Consider the following 25160-nt stretch of genomic DNA (forward strand, 5'->3'; position numbering starts at 1 on the left):
ATATTTTGTTGGGCATTGAAGGCAGATTATGTGAAAAACTCTTGAAATCACACATAGGACATATTCTGCAATTGTAAGAAATGTATGACCGTGAGGTTCTGAAGATCTTCAACTAGGTGAAACCAGGCAACCTAAAATATGATGTGTGACAACAAGAAATGAGCCAAGTTATCTTGTAGATTGTGTACTTTCCAGGATTTAGGTTCTGCTGGAAGGTGAGCTCCTGAAAATATCTGTAACAGACATTTTAAGGAGGGTTAGTCTTTCTGCATATCTGGAGGGATTAGCTAGACCAGTTAATTGGTATGACCGAGCTCAGTTTTAATGGGAGCCACACTGCTCTGCGGTCTGGGAAGGGAAGGAAAGGGAGTCAGTAGCTGAGCGCCAGCGTCTGTCTCCCTCTGATTCTGGAACAGAGATGCATTTGATCAGATTTCCAAGTTTCTGCTTCTACACTTCCCCTGGAACGTTACATTGTATACTCAAACTCTTGCCCACATAAGCACGTCCTTCTGCAATTAGACTTTGATGAGTGTTTTCTAGACACGAAGCAACTAAAGCACAAGGCCATGACTCAGGTATGCCAAGACACCCATTGAGGTTATGAGATACGTATAGAACTGAAGAATCCGAAGCAACTGTGTTCTCATCCTGTTATTTGGTAGGATTTAAATCTGTACATTCAGATTTTGTTAACAAAATTTTATAATTTTATACCTTTTAGAACGAGTAAAGGCTAAAATACACTGAAATTCTGGAAACTGAGTATCCCGCCAGAGTCTCTTGTTAAAGAATGTCTGACTTCCTGTTATTGGTGTTTATTTTAATCTAAGTATTTCAGTATGACATAACTAATAACAGTTTTCAATTAGTTATACAAACATGTGCTCTATTACCAGGTAAAAATAAATAGGATTTTATTTTATCAGTATTTCTGTGATTGTCAATATATATGTTGTCATTTTGTTTTGTTGTACTGTCAAGGGAAGGCCTTGGTTATGCTAGGTGAGTGTTCTGCTATTATCCTAGGTCCTATGTCCTAAAATAGATGTAAATTCAAACTACGAATACTTTTTAAATATTTAATAAGTTTTAAATATGTCTAGCAATATCTTGTTACTTTTATGCTAACAAAGTGCTCTGAAGATAATTTTTGTAAAACCTATTCAGAGAACAATTTATCCAAACATTCTAAAGGTTTCTATCATAGCAGTTAATGACAGCAGATGCTTGGCTTTTAGCATTCATGTTTGTTAGCTCTACTCAAGTAAAACAGGTTGTAATTTGAATAGATTTATTAATTAATTTGAATACTCTTAAGAATATCATTCTCTTTCTTAACATGAGGTTGTCAATAAAGTATAATTTAATTACCATTTAAAATGTTTTAGTACTTTTATTTAATCGGAGACATAAACGAATAGTGAGTAAGACAATCAGCTCTATATAATTAAAAATGTCTATAAAAGTTTTAATAATATTATTCAAATACAACAACCAATATTTAAATAATTAAAAGTGATGGCTACTATAGATGGAAATGACAAAGAATTTTTCTTGGATATTAAGTCACTAAAAGCTTAATATTCCTATTTGCAAACTCAACTACACTGTTTATCCCACATTAGGCTACGCACCATATTAGACTTTGGCAACTGAAATCTCATCATGATATTCTAAACATACATCTACATGTAGGGGGTTGTAATAAAAAAATAAGAATTTTCTTCAGAAAGAGAAAATTTATGATTTTGATTTGGAAATAGTCCATGCTAATGGCACTGAAAAATTAATTTGTGAATAAAAATGTTAGAATTGATTATGATATTTACACAAGAGAGTAGTAGTTTTTCTTATAAATATAAGCACACTACTGAAGACATATTTCAGGAAATCTGTTTCAAAAACTTACCTTAGGGCCAGCTGGTTAGAAACTTTTGGCCAGGTCTAGCAACTTGATCTCCATGCCTGTGATCCACATAAAATGTTGGTAGGAGAGAAACAATTCCAAAATATTGGAAGGAGATAAACAGCTCCCACAAATCATCCCCATCCGAGTTGCATGCATACACTTTGTCACATACATGTACACACACACACACACACACACACACATACACACAACACACACACACACATGCATGCACATAAATATATGTAATTAGAAAAATTCTTACGTAGATTAATAAATAAGCATCATCACCAGAGTTAGCTTAAACCTTCCTTTGTTTATTTGTATCCAGTTCAATTGCACAGAGATTAACATTAACATTTTCACTGATATAGGGAACATTTAAAATATTGAGCAACATACAAAAAATTAAAATATTTAATCATGCCACCATGAGAAATCTAGTTTATAAAGAGATAATAGTTTAATAATTTCTGAATCAATAGCAAGTGAATCAAATACTATACATAGATACTTTATTTTGATGAAATCTAATAAAATATTCATGTTTACTTATAATATCTAAATAGCCACATGTTTATTTGGTATGACCATTATTTGATCATTGGATGTTGACATCAGATTGATTGCCCCAATATCTGGATCTGCCTAGGATTTTTCTCTTACACCTATGTGTTTTTCTGTTATATACAATTATTTATTCTCATGAAGTGCAGTTTTCTCTGCATAGTCATGCAATCTAATTAACCTAGCAAACAAAATAAAAATCTTAAACAAACAAGAGCAATGAAACAGAACAGTGATAGCAGAAGCAACAACAACAAAAATTACAGAGAGGATAAGATACAAATAAAACTCAGTGGAATTGTTCCATGCACACTCAGAACCATTTGAGATTCTAAGTCAAACTCATTTTTAGTTTTGCTGACTGCATTTCAGAAATTTTCTATTTTGTTGTAATACATGATATTACTTATTATTTATCAAATGATCTTCTTTTCTTCAACTGTCAATCATACAATCAAATAATACTGGTATAATTTAGGCTGCAAATATCCTTAATTAGGTACCTTTTTTTATGTTTTTCCTGTTTCAACTTGGAAAAATGCTTTTAAATTTCTTTTTCTTTCTTTTAAAGTTGAAAAGTTGATTTACAAATTATATTCTTTGGCAATACATAAAAATACTTTTTCATATTTTGGTATTTTAAAACATATGAACTATTGAGTGAATGGAAACATTGAAAACTAACAAAGGTCCTTTCTAAAGCAATTTGGTGAATTTCCATTTGAAGTTGACTCAGTCAATTTCTTGGCCTCTTCTAGGAACATCACATACACAAGAGTATACTTTAATAATATCAGAGTATTTCACAATTCATAATATTCAGCACATGTAATTCAATTCGCACAAAAATATTTTATATAAGCACAGGACCTCCTGTCAGAATGATGTTCTTCTTTTTATAGGGCTGCACTTTTCAGATCAATATTTCTCCAGTCTGTTCCATTTCCTCCAGCATATGAAAACACAATTGGGTTATCTCAGGCTACTTTTCTACCCTCTGCCTTAATTTGCGTTTTTAGAGCAATTTTTGCTTTGCCCTTTAGTAACTGCAATTTCCATATAAAAGATCTTTAGTTGACCATCTAAACAGCCATAATTTGTTCAAATAAGTTTGATGTCCTAGAATTCTTTTATTTTTTGTTTTATTTCTATCAGCTGCCATAGGAAAAAACATGTTTTGCTGTTTTCAATTGTCTTTTTATTTGTAATTTCTTTTCTTTTTCTTTTTTTTTCTATTTATTCTTTAATCCTTTTTCACGGTCCAGACTTTATCCCCCTCTAGGTCTGCCCTCTGATTATTCCTCATCCCATAATTCCTATCCCCACCCCTGGCTCCAAGATGTCTCCAAACTCCCAGTCCACACCCCACCAGACCTCCTCACTCCCTAGGGCCTCAAGTCTCTTGAGGGTTAGGTGCATCTTCTCTGACTGAACCCAGACCCAGGAGTCCTCTGCTGTATATGTGTTGGGGGCCTCATCTCAGCTGGTGTATGCTGCCTGGTTGGAGGTTCAGTGTCTGGGAGATCTCGGGGGTCCAGGTTAATTGAGACTGCTGGTCTTCCTCTAGGGTTATTCAAAATGTTACTTTCCTCATTTTGATATTATTTATGTTGTTAACATAAAAAGTTATGAACCTGCATTATAGCTATATACCCATGCAATTCTTCCACCAAACTTTAGAGTCTCATAAGGACTATTCTATTAATTTGCTCCTCTTTTCTAAAATCTGAAAAATAAGGACTTTCATATTGTTTATATTGAATTATTTGAATGATTCAGATGTCATTTAAAAGCATCAATGTTTTCCATATCAGAGTAGTGACATGTCTTTTCATAGAAATGCAGTGGGTGTTTAGAGTTTTCTGTCTGTTTTTGATGTATATTTTCCATGAAGGTAATTTCACAGGTCATATGAACAGAAATTTAATTTTTCTATCCTAGGGATTTTTGCATTAATGTACTACTGTTAATATTAATACAAATTTTTAATACAAGTTCAATAGTTAGATTGTCATCAAAAATAGCAAAAGTGAAAGATATATGGCCTCAGATAAAACTTAACCATGAGGAAATTGTGTGTATATATACAAGCACACACACACACACACACACACACACACACACACACACACATGCATACATATACAACTAAAGGGAAAACATGTAGCACATTTTTTAAAAAAGGGAAACTTTTACTCACAAGGTGACCTGGGGAAAAATGATAGTCAGGGGTGATAATTTTTCTGATTTAATAATAAGGAGATATAACTAAATAATTGGCTTGTGACGGCTTTAATGACAACCTAGCCTAGGAAGGCTGTGAGTCTACACATTGAAGCAAGCAGTTAAAATGTTGACTTGAAGAATGACAGAGGTGGCAAGGAAGCATTTATGTGGAGACAGGCAGCTTGTCTAAATATGGCTAATATTAAATACAGGTGATTATAGCATTTGAAATTGAAATTAAAAATAATCTCTGATTCACTTATTTTAAAATTGCAAAATCCTCTCAGCTGCAGATTTCTCCAGGTGCGGGTACAGTTGAAACAACAAGCAGATCCACTGATTTAAAAATAACATCCACGGGTGTCACCTGATGTCACTCCAGACAAGAAATGATGTTCCCAATCAGAGAGAACGCTCTGGTATTCATCCCTACACCTCCTCAACCTGTGCTACATATTTATATCATGAATTTTAAAATCATCTTTTGGATCTTGAACATATTAAATAGATTACGCTTTCTGAAGGTTGTAAACACAGACAAGAAATGGAACCACTTTCATTTTAGAGATTGTATGTGTGCAGAGTCTCATTCAAATGTGCTTAAAAACATAAGATGTTTGGATTCTTTTTCTTCCAAACTACTAGAAACAGTGTCAAATGTGTGTGTGCGCATTCCTCCACTCTGTTTTAATTTATTTTGCTGTTGTTGAAAATAGAGTCTTTTCTTAGACAATACATCCCCACGAGTTTCCCCTCCTTCAACTGCTCCCAGCTCCCATCGCTGAATATCCACTGCCCTTCTGGTTCCCTTTTAGAAGAGAGCAGGCCTCATGTAAGAGATACCATCCCAGCTTCTCAACTACACAGACTGAAAATACATTTGTCAGGGCACTTAGGCAAGCAAGATACTGTTTCCATGCTTGTACTTTTCCCAGTAAAAACTCATGAGGAAGATATTTCATCCACCCATGTATTAAGTAGCTAACACTCTTAAAGGGTTCAGCTTATTTTCAGGGATTTAAAATGAGATGTTTTCACTTCCTTTTCCTTGTCCCTTTGACAACAGGGTATGCAGAAAACGCAGAATGACACAAGCATTTACTAGTTTTATTCTTTTTACAGAACGGTTTCCCTCAAAAAATTTAGACATAAAACCTGCTTTCTTGAAATACATTTCTTCAACTGATGGCCTTTACTCCTAAATAATCTAAAGCTGAACAAACCACTCGTTAGATCATTGCAGGAATTGTCTAACATTATTTGACTGTAAATAACTGCAGGTAATACAAGCTAAAAGACAAAGGGAGGCTAGATAATGAACAAAGATTGGGGTATCATCGTTATTTCTAGATTTTCAGTATTTCCATGTATTAATTCTCAGAAGTTCAGGAAATATGGGTGGCAACAGAAATAGAACTGAAAAGGTTGAAGGGAACATATTGCAGAGATAAAAAGGAGACTTTGGGGCATCAGGCAAGAAGAGGCACACACTGCTTTGTAGTGATTGGTATGCTCCTGGCATTCAGTTGTGTTTATGTATACACGCATGCTACCTGGACGTGTGGAGACAATTCTAGTATATCTTTCCAGCAAATAGCATAAAATTAACCTGTTTTTTAATTCTGTAATTAATGTCTTACACAATACTGCTAGTTGACCTATGATATGAAAATAAACACGTTTCCAGAAGCCAGGCTCCCTTTAAAGTGAATCTCCTATGGTTGAGATGATTGGGTTTTGTCTACTCTTTCTGTTCATCCCACAGCCAAGGTTTCTATCTCCTTGTCTAGCCAACAGCTTTCCTAAAACATGTGATATCGATTTCTTCTGTATCTATCCATCTCTCTCTCTCCCTCTCCCTCTCCCTCTCCCCTCTCTAAATATGTGTTTGTGTGTGTGTGTCTGTCTGTCTATCTATAAAGTCTAAAAAAGCTAAACTGCATTCATATGATTAAACCTCTCTTTTATTTAATATTCTGATACTTTGTGTTAATATGCACCTTGATGTATGTACATATCAATATATGTACATCTCTATCTATATATCTACATCCCTCTATATATGTATATATACAACATATATTATCTATCTATATCTATGTATCTATATATCAATATATCTACATCTCTATATATCTACATCTCTATATATATGTGCATATAACACATATTATCTAGCTATATCTATGTATCTATATATCAATATATCTACATCTCTATATATCTACATCTCTCTATATAGAAAACATATATTATCTATACTTACCTATCTATATCTATGTATCTATCTATGTAAGTATCTATCTATTTGTATGAGTTTTTCTTCCATATATTTGGGAAAACAGAAAAAGTTAATTTATTACTGATTAAATATATAGAGAGAAAAAAATGAGACTCCTATTTAGCTTATGATCCATTAAAAATGGAGACAGTTTTCTGATGCATACTTCAATCACTATTCTTGCGTTCTTAATTATAATACATGGATGTAGACCAGGAAGCTTCTCAGAAAATCATTGATTTCATATCTTTCTCATAAAAAGCTTTAGACCTTGTGTTTCTTGAGAAGTATAAATGTCCTCGTAATATTTACAATCAACTTTCTGGAGTGAGTAGTAAAAGAGAAGTATAGTATATCATATGTCTATGCAGAACTGAATATTGTTTCTCATGAACTCATATAGTGCTTCTAGTGATTGAAGTCTGCATTTTAAGGACAATAGTACAACTAGAACAGGTGCGACAGGACTTATGAGACTCTTTCCAAACTATTGTTTTAATGGAAAATTATTTCCTAAGACTCCAGTGAATATATCTGTAAATTGTTTTATAGCCAAAGCTTGCCAGTTTTTTAAAGCAATCTGTGTAGACTTTTAAATAACTACACCAAGCTCGAGAACTGCCTAGGTGGAGATCTGTGAGGACATAATATAGGTTACACTCTTACTGAGAGACTGAGTAAAATAGGACAAACGTAAAACCTACACAAAGCTCTCAAAAACTAATACATTGCCCTTAATTAATTTTGTCTCAGTTAACCTCTTGATGACAAGGATTCATTAAACTACAAATTTGATGTTCCAGAGGACTCCCTTAATTTGTACAATGCATATCTTCTCATTAAAATGGCGAATTCTTAGCGTTTCATACCTCTGGGTAATAAAAAGATATATTTTATAAAATATACAATAGTATATTTTATATGAGTGATGTATAGAAAAATGATAAAAGTCATTACAATAATCATTTTCCAAATCACAGTATTGTCATCGGTACTTACTCATTAAAGTTCTGCTTTTCCCACAAAAAGTCTTAGTACAGACTAATTGGTAATATTTTACTTCCTGAAATAAGCTATTGGGTAATAGTGATATATATATTAGGGAGATGTGCTTAGCATTACAGTTATACCAAACATAAGTGATGTTTCTGTCAGGTCTGTATGCTTCCAAAACAACAGACTCCCTTCATCGGGAAGGGAGCAACTTAGCTGTTTAGTGCTCTCAATTCAAAATCCATAATAACATTAACATAAATTGTAAAATGTCATAGCACTGTAAAAGATTTTACTGGCTTATCTGCACAAATTCATAAAATTAGCATAGGGAACCTCTTCAATAATAGTGAAAGAATTAAATTTAAAATATCAATGTGTTGAAATGTGTACAGCAGTATGAAATCATGTAAAACAGTTACAAAGGTGTCAAGCATGCCATTCTAAGCATGTATTACCTACCATACATTAAATACTATATCTATATATTAAATAGTAACTACTCAGTCAATTTTAATCCAGAAATATTTGGTTTGATGTTATTAATATATTTTCACCTTCATTTACATATTACACTGTGGGAATTCCTTGTGAATAGAAACAAATTGTCTTTCCCTATTAATATCAGAGTCATTATAATCAACGTGATGTGTTGCAGGTGTTTAAAACATTGGAGTAAATATCAAAAACATTTGGGGGACTCATCTGTGGCTGTTTAGTTATTCGTGTCCTTACAAATTTAATATTTCCAATTATTCCTCTTTTTTTCAGGATTGTTTTAGCTTGTATTTAAAGACCATGGCAAGCATAACTGGAAAGTAAAGATATAATTTAAAAATAATTATGTTAGGATGCTATTGTATTTTAGTTAGTTATTTTCAAATCGATAAATTTATGCTTCAACATTTAGAAGATTTTTGTAAATGGTGGTCATTTTTTCCTCCAACCTCATACAATTTGAGATTAACTATTCGGATTCCCTCATAAAATTCAAATTTCATGTATCTTTCCATGATAAACACTGTAATTCAGTTGTAGAGGCTTTATACTGCAAGCTTGATGTGCTAGCTTTAATTCCCATTTCCAATCGACATTATGATGCAATTGGAAATCTAAAACTTATATATTACATTTTGACATTCAGTAGCAAAATATGTTTATTTTGTATATAATATAATTATTTGTTTAATTCATGACACAATAGATTATACAGTGCTTCAGGTAAAATGTGAGCTAGTGTGTGTGTGTGTGTGTGTGTGTGTGTGTGTGTGTGTGTGTGTGTGTGTGAATGTTACTTGAATTTGAGTCAAACTCCAAGCCTAGTCAAATCTACTATGCTCAGGGACATCATTTGCAATGACATGATTATTGAAATTCTGTAAGAGAACTTAGGATTCATGAAAAGGGGAGCAAATGGCAAGCCTAGGTCATCTGTGATGTACCCAGCACTCTGCTTTCTACAGGAGCACAAAAAACTCTTTTCCAATTTTTTCCCCACATCCTCCTGCTACTGTAGGCTGCCAGTGAAGATCAAGAACAATGTGCTGACATCAGTAACATTTAATCAATTGGACATAGAAAAGATAATATGCCTAAATCATATCTCTCTTTAACTAGCATTCATAACACAAAACTGTAATTTTTCTCTTTGTGTGGATGAGACCAAGTGTATTTTATATCACAATAGAGACTTATGCAGAACAAATATTTTTTAAATTTAAAAGGAATGTTGTTTTATTTTTCGTGTTAGATATAAGATGATCTTATGTCAATCTTGCTTAAGCAAACGTCATAGAAGTGATCATTTTGAATATTTAGTAAAAGTACTCATATGAGAATTACAAAAGGAAATAGCATCGTTGAGCATTTCAATCTAAACAACAAATGTACACACCTAAAGGAAATATATGTTTCCTAATCAGAAACTTTATATTGTGATTTCTTTGCTATCATATATTCCAGTTAAAATTGAGTGAGTTGAAAATTCCATCCACTATTGAATGCAATGCCCTAGGAAACAGGTTCCAAAAATACACTGACCTTGTCACAACCTCAAACACTCACTTCTAAGTGGTTCAGCTAAACAGAACTGCACTTGCTATGTCACAGAGGTACTAATAGTAATTTTAGGTGACTGTCACTTTAAAAGTAGCCATCAACTCTGCCTAAATATACATTATTTTTATATAAAAACCCTGGTATCATCTTTCAACATATATTTCAAAGGCAGCTGATCCAGTGAATAAGCCTTAAAAGCTACTACATTTTCTTGTTATGCTACTGTGAAAGAAAATTGTAGTCATTAGTCAAAATGTGAATAAAATTGGTTATGTGCTACATAGTGACCTTGATATTGATTTTTAAAGAAATATTCTTATAAACTGCATGAGGCCAAAACAACCACTGTTTCACAACCTCACCTCTATAAAGAAACTATTTTCCATTTGAGTACATTATATATTTGACAGTTAAAGAAAGAGCATATTGGCCAAAAAAAAATTGTAGGAGATGGGGGTATAATGGAGTTGAGAACTGATATTATGGTAATGTAACTATTACAACTTTAGGCACAGAGATTCTTTTACATTTATCTTAAGCTTTGTGGAATATTGGATGAGAAGTCCTGCATATAGAGTAACACAGCTAGCTTCAAATATTACAAACTGTATTAGAGATTGATAAAGTTAACCCTTTAATAGTTTCCCTTGTTTCATTGCACTGTTCAGTTAGTAGTTGTACATTTGAATGCATGCACTTGTTTTCTAAATTTCTCAAATAAACTCTAGGTCTATGTAGGTTTTCTAAGCAAACACTAGTATTTTGAAACGAAGACACCCATGAGCCTCAGGCAATCTCTAGGTGGTTTTAATACTTAGGATTTCAACTGAGAAAGGTGTCAATTAGCTCCAATTTTGAGGATGACATTCATGAAGTGGCCTCTAATGTAACATAAAATATTGAGGGAATACTGTGACATGTTTCCTCGGGATATATACAGAATCCAATGTGTGCCACATTCTATACCACTGTCTGCCTGAGACAAAGACTGCCAGAGCCAACATATTTAAATAGAAAATGAAATCTCAATCTTTAAGTTTGGCTTTACAGAGTCAATCATACCGTTCGACTCTTCAGAAGACTGTTGGTGTCTGACTAGTTAAACACATCTTTTGTTTTTAGATCTCTTGTGTGCGTATGTGCATGCAGGCATGCAGACTTGCATGGCTGTTGTTATGGGTGTTGCTGCTTAGCAACTGAACTAAAGAATACAAACAGTATTATAAAATATTTTATGGAGCATTTATAAATGCAAGTAATGTATGTTTGGATAAAATTTATTCAAACCCATTTCCATCAATTTGTGCCACGTCTCCCCATGTGGTTCCTACCTATCTTAATGCTTGTCTTTCTCCTTCCTCCAGCTTCACCCCTCACTTCCCTTTCTTTTTCTCTCCCCTGGGGTATTTAGTGCTGTCTCTATGTATATGAGTGTGGGGTCAAATATTTCAGCCTTTATATACTATCAAATACCCATCTCTGAAAAAAGAAATTAAAACCTGGCTCTTCTTTCCCAAGAGCCATTTGCTTGCAATAGCTCAGATGCAGGTGAAACCTCATTAGGCCCCTTTACCTCAGCCACCTCTAACTTGTGAATTATTGTGCATTCTGTGTTTCAATCTAAGAGCTAACATATAGTTATGTGCTGTTATATACAGTGTCCTCTTTCGTTATACCTATATATCTTCTCTTGTCTTTACATTTTTATCTTCCCACCCCCACTTTGTGATATCCTTTAGTCATAGAGTAAGGGTGAATTATAGATGTCTCATTTACAGTGAGCATGCAGTCTCTTTTGCTCTGAATATTGAACAACTCTGGTACTACTTATTAAATGCCATCCACTGCAAAAAAAATTCTTCAATAGAAGGTGAAGAATTGATTAATCTGTGCATTTAAAGGTAACAAGTTAGGGGGTAGTTTTTACTCTTATGTCTATATACCAAATCATAGTAGTATGTTTTTTTTCTCTATGGCCAATGACGTAGTTTGCCATAGAATTTAGGTCAATTAACGACATACACGTTTCTTGGTAAAGTGATATTTTCTTACAAACAGAAAGCAAACGGTTACTAAATTTTGTGTCACTAATGCACTGGTAGATATAATGGTCTGGGACAGTTATTATCCCAATGTCCAGAGTTGACAGTTGGGTAAAGCTGTTAATGAGTTTCCTCTTCTTACCTCATAGAATTCAGAGGACATTCTAATTCTATGAACACTATCCAGTGGTTTTAAATTTAACTCTACACATAGAAAACAATATGCAAATTATTGTTGAGTTATTCAATCATTATATTAAGAAAAAAACTAGCACACACAAATATAACAAATGGCCAGAGAAGTGGCTGAGAAACATGTAAGGATTAAAAGTAGAGTTATTGAAAATTTAACTTTAGAAGTATCTCAGTTGTTTTAAAATGTTGATACCATTGTCCTAAGATCAATAAGTGAAGTTACTGGGAAATTCAATAATAGAAAAACTTCCATGAAAATTGTCGCCATTTAAATTAGACTGTCATTGTTAGATGACTAATGTCAGGAAGAAATCTCCTTCCTGGAGAATAACAGGAATTAAAGACTGCTATGCAGAATTGGACGTGAACACCTCTCCAGATTGTGCCATTTTGATGTTCTGTGAATTTAAGAAATAATACATCCATTTGTGTAACCTAAAAAGTGTTCTCAAATTGTCAATTTTCCGAGAATGAAAGACACAATTCTTCCAGACTGATTGTACACAATTGTCAGTTCACTCCAAGTTGGTTGAGGCACAGTAAGTTTATGTGGTAATCTGTGCCCACACTGCTGCAAGATTCCTCTGTAGTGAGAAGTGAGCAGGAAAAGAATATACTTACACATTCCATGTGCGTTTATAATAGAGTTGAAAGTGGACTCGGGAGACTTATGTTTTCCATAATTGTCAGGAAAGGCCATAAAATGTAATCAAATCACAAAAAGCTATTTACTAGTGTTCCAAATTTTCTTCATCTACTTCATATTACTTCTATCTATAGTAAAACAAAAAACAACTCATAATAAATTCAGAAGACGATTTAATAATATGTGAGAATCATCTGAAAATCAAAATTGGAGAGTTATGCTTGTCTTTACAGATAATAGTTTTATAAAATTGTGATCAGAATAAGACAAGTGAATTTGGAAGATATTATAGGGAAATTAAAAACAAATAAATGTAGAATTGAGAGGAAAAGGTGATCATATTTTGGAGGAGTCTTAGCAAACATTAGTTGGATCGTCCGAATTCTGCGAAGACCATCACGGCAGCTGTAAATGCTACAAGGAAGGTATAAAATCCCTTCAACCTGAATTATCCCATCCATTACGGGAGAAAAGTGATTTTATTGATCATTAGATACATTTTGAAATTTAAATTTCTACTACTATTTTAAAATAATGCGATCTAAAAATAGAAAGCGTATGAAGGAAGCCAGTGTGTGGATGAGTGTGTGAAGGCGGGAAGCACACTGAGAACCAGGAGGACTACCAGACTCACTGGACGGTGGTGTAGGCGTGTCGGGTGTTGCTTTTGTTTCCTGTCTTATTAAATTACAAACTCGAGTTGAAGACCAGCACACTTACACGCTGTGCTTGTTGTTATGGCGGCTTGTCGTCCTATCAGATGTCTGAGGAGGAAACTAAGTTCCCGATGCTGGTAGTTCCTGGGCTCAGTATAACCAAGCAGCGAACACAGTGTAAGAGCCATTTCTCACTCTTACTGTAAGACACTTATTGAGGGTGACAGGTATTTTCTTCTTTGGCCGTGACATTGGATTAAAACACAAGTGGCGCTGACAAAGTATCTTTGGAATGTGCTGCACTGAAATACTTATTTTTTCTTCCTTCTTTTCGAACAGGGCTTACCTGCCTCCCAGTCTCATTACTACTTTTTCTTGCCTTCAGTCTCTCTGACTGACATGTATCTCTTGAATCACATTTTTTCACAGCTAATCCTATTATGGGTTTGCTATATGTAGGAACTAGAATAATTGAGTGCAAAATCATATTGTTTTCATACTTTCCCTATTTAACTTACTGTAAATTGTGGATAATATATAACTTATTTCGTAATTGTGAAATTAAATGTAGTCAAATAAGATTGAGGAAACTTTTTAAATATTGTTAGTATTTGACATTGTATTCTGGATAAATGAGAAATCATTCAGGACAATTTGTGTGCCATCCTTTTACTTTTTTTTTAGGACTGTTATTCATTATAATTGATGCCTTAGCATAAAGGGAGGGAATGGGGGCTTATGGACAGGAAAGTGGGGAGGGGAAGAACATTTGAAATGTAAGTAAAGAAGCATATCTAATAAAAAATTAAAAAAATAAGATTTAAGTTACAAATGGCAGAGAATGGAGACAAGATGGACTCAAACTAATAGTAATCGATTTAATATATAAATATGTATATATATATATATATATATATATATATATATCACTAATTTGTAAAAATCGAAAGTGTCTTGTGTGCCATCTTTAATACTCAAACTACTCCATAAACTTAAACATGGTAACTATTTCTCATGTATTTACTGTAATCATCATAAGAACTCTTTCCTTATACACTTTTCAAATAGATATAATCAGAACTACCAGAGACTCAATGCACTCCATTATGTTCTATTAGTATGAAGGTACAAGATCATCATCTCACCCATAAATATATTCTTATGAATCTGGGAGTCAGAAAGTTCGATATGTGGTAAAACTATCAGACAAAATTTAAGTAGATTTGTTCCAGAATTCAGATAACAGGTTAAATAGACCGTTGGGCATAGAAAAAGTTCAGAGAACACCCCTTTATAGTGTGGGTTTTCATTTTTCTTTTTAATAATGACATTAGAATCTACTGAATAAATGCTCTACATAGAAGACATTGTGACTAAGATTTAGGGTCAGTCTTAAATCTAGCAGCTAAATGTAATTCCTCCTGTCAAAAAGAAATGCAGGGACAAAGAGTGGAGCAAAAGATGAAGGAAAAGTCATCCAGAGACTGCCCCACCTAGGGATCCATCCCATTTGCTGGCACCAAACCCAGACACTATTGCTGATGCCAAGAAGTGTTTACTGACAGGAGCCCAGTATAGCTGTCCCCTGAGAGGCTCTGCCAGAGCCAGACCAATACAGAAGCGGATGTACACGGCCAAATATTGGGCAGAGCATGCGGAACTTCCCAATGGGGAAGTCAGGGCAAGGACTTTAGGAGCTGAAGGGGTTTGCAACCTCACAGGAAGAGCAACAAATCAGACCCCAGCAGAGCTCCCAGGGACTAAACCACCAACCAAAAAGTACACTTGGGGTGACTCATGGCTCGAGTTGGATATGTAACACAAATTGCCTTATCTGGCATCACATCACGGGAGGGGAGCCCCTTGGTCCTGTGGAGGCTTGATGACTCAGGATAGGTGAATGCTAGGCTGCTGAGGAAGGAGTGGGTGGGCGTGTGGTGGAGCACCCTCATAGAGACTGAGGGGAGGGAGGAGGGGACAGGGGACTTGTGGAGGGAAAACTGGGAAAGGGGATATTATTTGAAATGTAATTAGATACAATAACCAATAAAAACCAATCACATTAAAGAAAAGAGAAAAAAGAAAAAAAGTATAATACAGAAACTATTATTTTTTACTTTGTTAGACTTTCAATTAAAAGTTACATTTAGATATTTAAAAATGAGAAAGACTTTTAAATGTCATGAAAATTTCAATACATAATAAAATACAACAGACTTCCAGAAAAAAAAATGTTGAAACTCTTAGACACCTTACTACTGTAGCTTACAAACAACACATTCTGCCTTTCTAGAAATTAATCCATAGACTAATCTGTGGTTAGGTTTTAGATAACCATGACCTTCTCAGTACTAATCGAGGACCAGTAATTCTAATTGTAGGTAATCAGTTGACCAGTCATTATCAGTGATTATGCAAGGAAAGTTTAGTGATGAAGCCCGAGTGGGATTTTTTGAAAATGGTGTATACAGTGCAGGTGCTACAGATTTTATCTTTGTTAAATGAGTAAATATTTCACCTGGAAAAAAAGCTATATAATTTGCTTACTTCAAGGTACATAGTGTAAAGATCTTGGACAAAGTTAACGATGATAAACACCAAAGCTTGCATATTTGTCTTAAATATGATAGTCCAATTACTTGGATTGATGCACGTTTACACATTATCAATCATGAAAGAAAGAAAACACAAAACATAACTCTTTGCTAAACCTAAATGACATTGTCTATGATCATTTACGTTCCCTACATAAGTAAAAGTAACCGAGTGTTTGAATTTCAAAGTTCACAATTATCGTCTTGCTCTGTTATGGGTAATAAATATGACCTATCTGAGGATGCTGAATTGGTGACTTTATTTAGTATTCACAGTAAGCATAGATGGTATGAAATTGTTGACGCACTCAAATTAAGTTTTTAATCCAGATTATACAACAGATTTCTGCTTTAAAAACTTAGCAAAGCATGTGGGAGGGAAGGGAGCTCCTCCAGCAAATGCTTCCAGAGTCCCCTGACCTGCTGTGATTATTAGTACATCCCATTACCGGCTCAATTCACTATTACATATTGAGTATAGAGGGGATATTGGGAGAAATGAAGTATTCTGTATAACATTTGCAGATATTATATGACATATATTTGATTTTTTTAAATCAAAGGTACTCTGCTCTATTTGGGAACTGCCTTCCCTCATGAATACAAGAAGCAAGATGTATATTAGAATCTTTTCAAATCTTTGTCTGCAATAATACATGTAATCTGTGTAGTTATTTACAGAAACACATAGTGGTATATCATGATTTCTATATACATTTAAGATTATTTTGGAATTCTTTCTTTACAATTACATGTTAAAATTATGATAACCAACAGTCACTGTTGTTCTTCTTTGTTTTCATATCTATCTTAGTTTCCCAGTCAGGTTGGACTTTATGTTATTACTGCTTCAGCCTCTTGCAAAGCCTTGATCACTCACATGTGAAGTCATGCCCCACTCTATTTTGTATTCAATGTTACTTTAATTAATAAAACATCTACATTGATATTGCCTTAATTTCTACAGTAGAGGATATTGCCTTCTTTTAGACAGTTGCTCTTAATAACATGTTTGATTATTAGCTATGCATCTCTAATTAAAGGGAACCCTGATAATATTTTATTTTATTTTCATCTGGGAGTAAACAGTGTGTGTGTGTGTGTGTGTGTGTGTGTGTTTGTGTGTGTGTGTGTACAAGTATGTATTTATGGTTTAATTCTCAAGTTATAGTTTAACCCGATAATAATTTTCATTATACTAGTTTCATGCACACATATAATGTTTTGTATTATAATCACTTATATATCCTTGTATGGTCATCCTTCCACTTTTTTCTGATATTCTTTCTCCTCTTAACTTTCCCTTAGTTTACTTTCACATGTTCTTTGGTGATCCAATGCATTTCACTTAATTGTTTATCAGGGTGTGGGTTATGATTGGTTTTCTGGTATATACGAGGGTAGTAACCCCTTGAAAAAATGTCCCTCCTTCCTCTCTTGCTGCTGTGACCTGCTAATGAATTTTCATGAAATGGTAGAGACTTGGGTCATAGGATGTCTCCTGTGGTAGAATTTTGATGTGTGCAATCTTGTTTTCATTACATTTTTTAAAAGGTGTTTGAGTAAAGGTTAGGGTGACCTATTCATCATGCATCTATGGAGATCACCATGAGGAGCCCTCCGAATCTAATCTAGGTTGTCAGGCTTGGTCAACCATCACCCTAGACATACATTATGTATAGGTTTTGTGCAGGTACTCAGAACTGCTGTCTGTTTGTGAGAGCAAGGGCAAAGTCATAGTCTAATAGTTCGACAACACTCTTCCATGTCCTCCATTTCTTAAATTATCCCTGTCCTCTTTTCCCCAATGTATCTTGAGCAGCAGAAATGGGGCTGTCAAGACTAATTTCTGAACATGCAACATTCACCTGTTTTCAATAGATTTTCCATTTTTGAGTCTCCTTTATGAACAGTACTAAGTTAGTACTGTTCACTGCTATGACAGCAAGTGCGTCTCTCAACCAAACCTTAATCTTCTAGCTTATTTTATTAAAAAAATTTGTAAGTTCAACATCATCAAAGAGAAGCATGTATGGCAGATCAGTAACTCCCATCACAGAGCCACTTTCCCAGCTTCTTGCGATCTTAATTTTACAACTACGTGTTAACTTAAAGTTTTCTTAATTTTCATAACTTTCATTTCATGTCGACTTTTCTATTTTCTCTAAATCAGACTCATGACTCTAATACTTGTTTATAGCAAGAAAAAGTAGGTAAGAACTAGTCTAGAAAGAAAGCTGTGGTCTCAGACCACTGAAGTATAGCAACGTCTACCGGTTCATTCCCCCCAGGCTACAAAAGTGAAGTTTTTGGTTCCCTGGGGATAACCTGTCTTTCCTCTGAGTTCTTGGAATGCAGTAAAGAGCCCAAAGGGAAAAGTCAACTAGTCCAATCAACAGCTCAGATGACAGGGAACAAATGCCTGACTGTGACATTATTGTTAATGAAGTTATTAAAAATCGTGCTATAATACAATGCACATACAGTATTAAAATATTTTTCTCAGGTAGTAAGGGGTATATTTATTATTGATATTTTTCTAGAAAGTTTACTAGAAATTTTTTTGTAAAATCTTAAAACTATAAAATACCAAAATATAATTTACTCTGTTACATGAAATATCCTATCAAACTATTGATAACAGAGCATAATACGGGATATCATGATGTTGTCATGTCAAAATTAACATGCCATATTAATATTAATATACTCTTTTTTCTCCCCCTCTTTTTGTTTTTATAGGTGAGTAACTGAAGGTAAAAAAGCAGAAATCATGGATATAAGTATTATATGCTCCTTTGTTAATGTCCTGTGGGTAAGTAAAGGAAAAAAAACTGTTTAAAGTCGCAGGATAGATACTGTACTTGAAAGGACACAGATTAGCATTCTACGGGGTTCTAGCGTTAAAACTCTCTGACATATTTTAAAGTGATTTGTTTTTAGACACACAGCATTGAGGATTTGTCCCATTTGCTAATGTTTGTAATTGTCTCCTTCAGAATTGTAAGTAAACAAATATGGCTGCTTCAATTTAAAAAAAATATATTTATTTATTTTTTATGTATATGAATATATGTAGCTGCCTTCACACAACCAGAAGAGGTCATTGGATCACATTACAGATGGTTATGAGCTGTCATGTGGTTGCTGGGAATTGAATTCAGGACTTCTGAAAAAGCAGTCACTGCTCCTAGGCAATGAGTCACCTCTCAAGCCCAGATGTTGGAGATAAATTAAAGATTTAACTTTAAAGAGCTAAAGTCAATGGATATGGTGTATGGGAAATATGCATGTAGATATAATTTTAGTTATTTAAACTCCATTAACATTGAGAGATTAAGTTTAGGATTATAAAATAAAATGGTATTAAATATGGAATATTTAGACTTAGTAACTAGAATTCAGATTTAAGAAAAATAAAAATAGAAGAGATTTTCAATTTCAAACTAACTTGAAACAATATATTGTCCTTGTCAAGATTACTATTGTGATCATGCAATGAATAAAGCACCTTGAAGAAGAAGAACTCATTTCCCTGACACTGCACATTACGGTCCATCACTGAGGGGGTTAGGCCAGGAGTACTGTAGGCAGGAGTCCATGCAGAAGCCTTGGAGAGATGCTAGTTCCGGGCTTGCACTTCATGATTTGCTCAACCAACTTTTTAAAAATCAATTCTGTCGTGATGTAAAACATAAAAAGAATTTTCAGACATAAACTTCAGAAATAATGTAAATACAGATATCTTGTTATGGGAAAACAAAGTGTTAGAAAAATACTATAATTAAATATTAAATATAATGGATCATTGATATTATATATTAATATTTTTAACCTGTAAACTTAAAATTAAATGTTTACTGACTTTAACGTTTGATTGTAACATTAATAGATTTTATTACTTTAGTAATATAATTCGGTGAAAAGAAAAGATATTTGTAGTGTACATTAGTTTTTTTGTTTTTTTAATGTGTGGGGTTTTTTTTTGTAAGACTTTTTTTTGCTTTTTCTTTATTTTTTTCTAATTCATTATATGTAAAGAATTATTTATATTAAGTGATATGATAATTGTTCCGGTCATGTCACCAGAATTTAGTGTAAAATGTTGATTGACATGTTAGATAATTTCTTAATTACTATTTTACTTGAATATATTGATATACAAAGAATTTCATTCATGAATTATCTCTAGGTTTAGAAATATTACATGAAGGTTTCTTAACTGGCCAAATTAGTTTTAATAAAAAATACAATTTTGTGATAGTATCCACATAAACTATGACTATTTATTTGTTTTATCAAATAGAAAATGTTTTAAAAGGTCTTGGATACCATTTTAACAAACTTGGAATTTGTTTATATATTAACTTTAAAAATTCTAGTATTAAACTCTTTAAGTAGGTTAACACCAAAAAGATATTAAATCTCATCAGAATAATGTATTGACTTCTCTACAGGATATAATTAAAATGATATAAATTCTTGGGGACAAATTCCACAGGAAATTCTCCTCTGTGTTTACCATGAGAATGGAATTCAGGTATCAGTGTTGTGTTTAGTCTTCATTCTATGCATTTTCTCAATTAATGTTAAAGACTGAAAAGACCAGGGGTGGGGGGGAATTTTATAAGATTTTGCACTTTGGCAACATCTGTGTTTTCAGAATACCTGTTCATAGACATTCGTGATTCAAATATCCAAACTGAATGAGGGACCACGAGTCCATGAAAAAGTAAATCATTGTGTTCAAAATCAATCTTTGTTTATTATTTGGGATTGACATCCAGGGCAACCATGTGTTTAATTTTATAACTAATAGATTTTTCCTGCTCTTGACATTGGCAGAGGAGCTGCAGTAAACTTTTATTAAGCACCATAAACCAAAAAGTATGACCTATGGACATGCTATGTGAAGTCCAGCAACTGAAAAATTGAGAGCACTGCAAAGTCGATTAGCTAAGAACTTGACTCTGCATTGGGGATACAGCAAATGCACCGGAAGGCTATGATTTCAGAGCATCTTTTTGCTTGTTAAGGGGAAATAGTGTGATGAATAGAATTGTACAGCAAACATGCGCTTTAAATGAAAATTTGAAGGACAAATGATGGGATAAGGGACATCTAGATAATTCATAAAATGCAGGTAGATGATAAGATTAGTTTATAATATCAAGATTAAATTTGTGTTTTTTTTCCTCTGAGTAAAGTAAAAAGAAAATAAAATCAATTTAAATAATCAATGGGTCAAAAGTTTAATGACTAAACATAATTTTGGTTATTATAGCCCCATGATAATACAGTTACAATTAAAGCAGAAATGTATTATATGATATGTAGCCATGACATTTATTTGATTTTTTTTAGTGGGAGTGTACGGTTTACAATGACACTACCAAGACTAATGACGTTATTTAGATAATGCCAATTCCTGATATTTTGTTTTGTCCTTGCTTATTTTGTAAAGAACAAAACCAAGTAAAACTAATTTTATACACTACAAATAGACAGCCAATCCCTCAAAAATATTAATAATAGAAAATAAAATTGTCTCACCCTCTCTCTGGTTTTTCCCTTCAGGTATCCTGTGAAGCATTAGTGTAGGGGATTGGAATAAGGCCCTTGTGACCACCAAGACAACTTGAGTCAGAGTATATCTGGGCTGAGGTGATTAAACAATCAGAAATTCAATTATATTATTTATATTCAAATAAAACATTAAAATTTGAAAATTACACCCAAGTGTTCTTATGAAGGAGTATATCCTATAAAATCAAAAGTTCTTTTTAGACCCTGTAAGTATGTTGATAAAAATACTTTAGGGAAATTAAAATGAAGGCCATTGAATTTTCATGTTATTTTAGGGGAAGCTTAGACTTTTAAAATAGTGTTATCATTTATCATCACTACATTAATATCTTTGAGATTCTTGTGTATTATAGCAAAATATACACAAATACACACCATATTTATCTTTGGGGGTCTATGTTATCTTGCTTAGGATAATTTCTTTTTCCAGGTACACCCATTTATCTGTGAATTCATAATTTTATTCTTAACATTTGAGTAACTGCATTCTGTCAATATAGCATTCATTTTTTAACCATTTGCTGTTGATGGACATCTAGTCTTTGTTTATTTCTGGCTATCATAAATAGAGCAGCAATGACCATGGTTGAGCATAGACCCAGATTAGTATAGTTGGACTTCGAGGTAGAGCTATTTCCAGCTTCCTAAGGAAACTAAAGAAAGAAAGGGACCTATAACAGCTGCACAAGTTTGCACTCCCACCAGAAATGGTGAGCACTCCCCTCATTCAACACCCTTACCAGCAAGCTGTAATTTGTATTATTAATCTTGGCTATTCTGACTACAGTAAGATGGAATTTCAAAAAAGTTTTAATTTTTATTTCTGTGATAAACTGTGGTGTGTGCGTGTGTGTGTGTATGTGTGTGTGTGTGTGTGTGTGTGTGTGTGTTTGTGTATGTGTGTGAATGAGTGATTCAATTTCATCATCATGGTCCTCAAACACAATAGTAATGAAGAAAAAATCATGTTAACCTGAATTTGAGGAGGAAAAAACAAACTTAGAGGAGTTGTAGAAAGGAGTGTGGGAGATTGTTGTAAATATTGTGTTCATTTATTACATTTTCAAAAAATGAATTAAAATTATCACAGAAAAATCAGTTCCTCTCTTAAGGACACTGGTGAAGAATTTAGCTTATAATTTTTTTAATAAGTATGAAACTTTAAGTTTTAGAGGAATTAAATTAGATTTTGTTTCCTATGTGAGGTATAAGTAAATTACTATAAATTAAAACCACACTAATTCTGATTCTAGTTCTAGAAGAAGCTGCACACATTTAGCAAGGACACACTTTCTATTTTAAATTTTAGGTTGATAAGTAACTGGAAAAACTTGAAGTTTTAAAAATAAGAATTTTAACTATAATGTTTTCTTCAGTGTTTTATCATATCCATATTAGACTGTAGCCAATGTATTTCAATATCATTTATATTTAACAAAGGACCCAAACATTTTAAACTCTTTTCATATGTATTCTAATATTCTAGATGTTATTTTTATTTTTAATATATCGAGATTACAGCTAAATGATTGCAGAAAGTGTATATCGTTCTTACCTGTACCCTGTTTCAATATATTTTCTTGAATCCTCATCAAGAATGAACAAGAGATTTAAAGCATACTACTTATCACTCAGGTTTATGCCCAGCTGATTAAAGGGTCATTTCCAAAGCACCATCCTTCACACATTAGTAGTGTCAAGTGGCACTTCTTTGTTGTAAAAAAAGCATTAATTGCTTGTCTGAAAGTAATAATACTTTGCATGTCTAAAGTATTTTATGCTCTTCTATGTGATTTTCCATGCATTATATCATTTGGCGCTGAAAGAGATCTTTATCATTATGTTGTCCAGATGGAGTGGGGATATCAGAGTGTTCAGCCAGAACTAATGTCCCCTCAACCAAGGTGAATATAGAAGTGAGAGGGTCTTGCTTATAATGATGGAAGAAAGTCAACGCCTCCGTTTCTAATTTCTATTAGAATTAAAGCTTTGTGAGTCATTATATGTTCCCTGGGTTTCTTACTGTCTGAATATAGACATGAATAAAACTTCGATGATTTACATTGTATTAAATCCAACCATTCTTACAATATTTTTATTTAAACATTTGATCATTGAATGTGTCCATAAATCACTATGAAATAGATTCCTTATATTGTGGCTAATCCTGAAACTTCTCATTAAAAGACTACTACAATAACAATGTTTTTCCAATTTTATAAACTAAATTGGGAAACATTTTTATAGTTAAATATGGTAACCTGAGTCTCCATTTAGGCTAAGAAAACTATTTTAAACCTTCATACATTTATGTCTAAATTTAATTTTTATATGAAAGTTCTAGTGCAAGCTTAAATACATTGAAGGATTCTTCAGTCTCTAGTTTATACAATGGTGTGACCAAAACAAAACAAAACAAAAAAACCAAAATACTTAACTTACCAAGTCTGTGTCCTTGACTAAAGGGTAGTATATCTCTTGGTTCTCTTTGAATAAACAAGGTGAAACATTAGCCAAACCATTACCCAGAAAATCTTTTTAAAGAAATCTTTAACTTAAAAATCCTCTAGCTCGACCTGTTTAAACTGAGTCTGAAAGTCTTTCTGTTCTACACCACTGACAGCTTCAACCTAAATAGTATTACATAATATCTTAGTTCAATTTTCTCAGGCCTTTTTATAGCCTCACAAACACACACAAAAAGGAAATATGGCATAAAAACTGTGTTTCTACAGCAACAATTTCTTTCAGTTGTTTGTACAATTTAACTATTATTTCTCATTAGTCACAATTTACTGTTTTCTAAACCGTGGTTTACAGTGATAACCTACGAGGGAATCTGCAGATACAATTGAGTTCTTTTCATTGGAAGATGCCAACTGCAAGAACCACTTTTATAGGCCCCTGGGGATGTTGGACACCTTTTAGATCATTGAGTCTATTATATCTATTTGTTGTGTAAGTCCTTCATTTTGACCCTTATCAAAACCCTGCAACCAAAACATTAATTTGCTATTATCTAGAAAACTATAGAAAAAGTATTACAAAACTTTGGTCATTATTTGCAGAGTATAGCCAAGAGTTAGGATCTGATGGCAGGTAACAAATCATGGTGAATTTTATGTCCCCCCACAAAGAAAATACACCGGATAAGTCCCCATTATTACATCTTTTTTACAAAAGACAAAAATGACACCTGGAATGAAGTATATTTTCAAGTCATATAATAGCTTTCCACATGATTATTTCCAATCAGGACTCTTGCCAGGAAACCAGACAATCTCCTAAGAAGCTGGGGAAACCTAGGCAACAAAATTGAAGTTGCCATGTGAACCTTCAAAGAAAAGAAAATCCCAGTGTGCCTTTCATAAACCAGGGTCGGTGCTTTGCAGGAGACAAGACAA

At 33.3% G+C, this 25160-nt stretch overlaps 1 protein-coding gene and 1 long non-coding RNA gene across 2 annotated transcripts in view; both read left to right on the plus strand.

Moving 5' to 3' along the window:
* LOC116897716 overlaps window positions 1-19060 on the plus strand; it is a 142945-nt gene extending 123885 nt beyond the window's left edge. Inside the window, exon 2 of the long non-coding RNA XR_004387624.1 lies at window positions 18913-19060. This is a non-coding gene — a long non-coding RNA (uncharacterized LOC116897716). The remainder of the gene's footprint in view (window positions 1-18912) is intronic.
* The window catches only part of Cadm2 (cell adhesion molecule 2), a 938204-nt gene that overhangs the window by 222105 nt on the left and 690939 nt on the right, over window positions 1-25160 (plus strand). The gene's annotated exons all lie outside the window — the stretch shown is intronic.

The sequence above is a fragment of the Rattus rattus genome, chromosome 4, assembly GCF_011064425.1.
Source record: "Rattus rattus isolate New Zealand chromosome 4, Rrattus_CSIRO_v1, whole genome shotgun sequence".
NCBI classification, from domain to species: domain Eukaryota; kingdom Metazoa; phylum Chordata; class Mammalia; order Rodentia; family Muridae; genus Rattus; species Rattus rattus.